The sequence below is a fragment of the Rhagoletis zephyria genome, unplaced genomic scaffold (assembly GCF_001687245.7).
Source record: "Rhagoletis zephyria isolate East Lansing unplaced genomic scaffold, Rhagoletis_zephyria_1.1 Rzeph_scaffold_00302, whole genome shotgun sequence".
In the NCBI taxonomy this organism is placed as follows: domain Eukaryota; kingdom Metazoa; phylum Arthropoda; class Insecta; order Diptera; family Tephritidae; genus Rhagoletis; species Rhagoletis zephyria.
The window spans coordinates 91,596-95,311 of NW_016157386.1; positions in this window are offsets into that span (position 1 = coordinate 91,596).

Below are 3,716 nucleotides of genomic sequence, written 5' to 3' on the forward strand. Positions count from 1 at the left end.
AATGGCTTGATTACATTGCCGAAGAATTTTTGTACAATTCTCCAATTAAAAGAAAAATTGATTGAACGCGTGTTTCCAAATATTGCTCAAAATTACCTGGATCACGATTGGTTGAGAGAACGCGCAATACTGTCACCAAAAAATGTGCATGTCACTTAAATCAATTTNGCTCTTTCTATTTTGGACTTTGGAGAATCAACACAATGCAGAATTTACGTAGAAATCAACAGCTTTTTGGTGGTGCTTTGGTATTATTGTCAGGTGACTTTCGACAAATATTGCCCGTGATTCCACGATCAACACCGGCAGATGAGATCAATGCATGCTTGAAGTCTTCCCCTCTGTGGCGATATGTGCAAAAATTAACATTACACATAAACATGCGTGTTCAGTTGCACAATAATCAATCTGAAGATCGGTTCTCGAAGCAATTGTTAGAGATCGGAAATGGCAAAGTTCGAATCGATAATACAAATGGCTTGATTACATTGCCGAAGAATTTTTGTACAATTCTCCAATTAAAAGAAAAATTGATTGAACGCGTGTTTCCAAATATTGCTCAAAATTACCTGGATCACGATTGGTTGAGAGAACGCGCAATACTGTCACCAAAAAATGTGCATGTCAATTAAATCAATTTTCAAATTCTAGAAAAATTGCCAGGTGAAGTGACAACATATAAATCTGTTGATAGCGCAATGAATCAAGATGACGCAGTGAATTATCCAGTTTTTGAATTCATTGGAACCGCCTGGTACGCCACCACATTGTTTGAATCTAAAGGTCGGCTCATCAATTATTTTACTACGGAATTTAAATGCTCCAAAACTGTGTAATGCCACAAGACTGGCAGTAAAAAAATTGATGGCGAATTTAGTTGAAGCAACAATACTGACTGGCAAAGGGAAAGGTGAAATTCTGCTCATACCGCGTATTCCACTGATAACAACAGACATGACGTTTGAATTCAAGCGTTAGCAATTCCCAGTGCGTCTAGCATTTGCCATGTCCGTCAACAAGGTGCAAGGACAAACTCTTCAAGTATGCGGATTGAATTTGGAGGAGCCGTGCTTTTCGCACGGGCAGCTATACGTGGCCTGTTCAAGAGCTGGCATTCCAAATTGTTTATTTATTCATACCCAAGATGGAAAAATAAAAAATGTTGTATATCCAAATGTGTTGGATTAAGATTTAAAATAAAGAATCAAAAATTTTGAAATAAAACAAATGATAAATCTTCATATAGAAAAATTCCAGGATTTTTCATTCATTTTTCAATATTTGGTGTAGAGAAGCACACCGGAGTACCGCTAGTGTTATATAATTTTTTATACCTTAGAAGTATAGTTAAGCCTTAAAAGGGGTGTAAAGGAATAAGGCTTGCCTATTTATATGTAAGATAGCATAGCGTATGCATTAGGTTCCATGCCCCTATATATCGGAGTTAATATTTCTGGATTTGACGATGTTATATCCTTCTAATCGGTCTATGTTTTATTGAAAAAGGGGTTTAAAAAGTTTATTATGGCTTACTTATATACCTATAGATGTATAGCGTAGGGTATACGTTAGGTTCTAACGTATATTTATTTAAAGGTATAGCACAGCGTATGCGTTAGTTTTCACGCCCTTATATATCGGTGTTAACATTTCTGGATTTGACGAAGTCATTTCCTTCAAATCGGTCTACGTTTTATTGAAAAAGGAGTTTAAACAATTTATCGTGCGAACTTATATACTTATAGATGTATAGCCCAGAGTATGCATTAGATTCTAACGTATATATATTCACACATGCGCTACCGCTTCATCAGCCAGCTCGCATAACTCTCTCTCTCTCTCTCTCTCGCATATCAGGCATATGGAGGTAATCCCTACCTCCTCTACTCCTCTAACTCGATCACAACTCGAAACCTGGTCTCCCGCACTCCCTCTGCTAAACATGGTCCTTGGAGCCGGATCACCCGCGGCTTATGATACAGTCCACTAGACCAGGGGTTCTTAAACTTTTAAGATGATGGAACCCTTACTAACCGCATTTCATTTTATGGAACCCCACATCAAATTACTAAAAATCAAAGGCAGAGCAATTTAAATATGAATAAAAACTTTTACTAGAAATAGTATACATATTTTAAATTTTAATGTGAAGAACGAAATTGTTTCACTATTGTAATTATTGTATAAAATAGTAGTTCGATATAATGTCTGAAAGCTGTATGCACATTTCTGGGGTAGCATCCAATTTCGACCTGAATCTGTTTCTTGTATAAGTGTAGGCTGAATCCCTTGTTGACAGAGTACGTTGTGACAGAAGGAGGCAAAGTTAAGATGGCCTTTTTAGCCACTTCATGATATTTACTCTTAACACTAACTCAAAACTCTTTCAGAGACACAGATTCAAATGTGTGTTGTTACAATGTCGAAGTACTCTGGAGATATATGAATGCTTCGTAAATGGATTTTGCACCAAACCGGCATTACTACTACCATCCGAAAAATAATCTGACAAAGATTTCAGGTGATTTACCAAGTGCCCAGTTATGACGTTTCACATTTCATTTGGCAATTCGTCGCGTTCCTTGTAGAAAGTTGTATGTAACCCTTTGGCTACAGCAGCCAACAACACATACCGGTTAGAAAAAAAAACTGGCACGCACAAGGTCAACGCTCTTATGTAGGTATGGCACTCAGTATGGCAATCACACCAACTACGAGTACATACATATGTATGCTTGAAAATAGATAATTGCGTCTGGGTCAAGCTGTTTATAGAACTTTTCTTTCTGTGTGCAACTCATACCGACCGCCGTGATTATTCATACCAAAATTAATTTCCCAAGGGGTTCCGCGGAACACACTTTAAGAAGCTCTGCACTAGACAATCAAGTCGTCCGCATAAACAAAGAGCACCCTCCAGTACTGCTGGAGTCAATCGCTACTTTTGAACCGCTACTGCACCGACTCCTAGGTAAGTAGCTACTCTATTAACCCGTGGTAGTGCACATGGTAGTGCAGAGTCGAACCAGTCGTAAGCAGAATAGCGAAAAACGACGAAAGAGGGCGCCCATAACCACACAAGTGACTACTTTAGTAACTCCCGGTAGTGCAGAGAGAGCCGATGGTGACTACCGGACATTGCCATGTAAAAGTAATCGATGAAATACACTACAAGTAGTCGGTCGGTAATTGACGGTGTTTAACAGGTAACTACCGATTCATCAGTCCTGTAGTCGCTCCCCCGTACTGCAGGGCAGCGAAAACACACACGCATTTGTATAGCATTTCTCACATAAACCAATTGCAATGTTTACAAAGTTTCCTAACAAAAACTAAAAACATTTGTCAAGGTTATATATTTTTATTTAATTTTACTTATTATATATTCAAAACTTACTCCTTTGTTGAAAAAAATATAATTTATTATTTATTATTTTTTTAATGTTGCCGAACCACTTTGAGCAACATTTATGTTATACAAGTAGTCACAACGAAAAGGGGCTGAAAACTAAGTGGTTCTATAATTGTGGCAGGTCTCAACTAAAACAAACCTTTAAAAAAATAATCTTAACAACAATATTTACATATGTGACCTGGTCTACGGAAAGGGGGCTTAGGTGTCAAAAAATCAATTTTCACTTTTTGGTTGATTCGGATGGAAGATGAGATGCTTTTTCACATGGTGAAAAGCAGAAAATCCTAACTTGCTTAGAAGT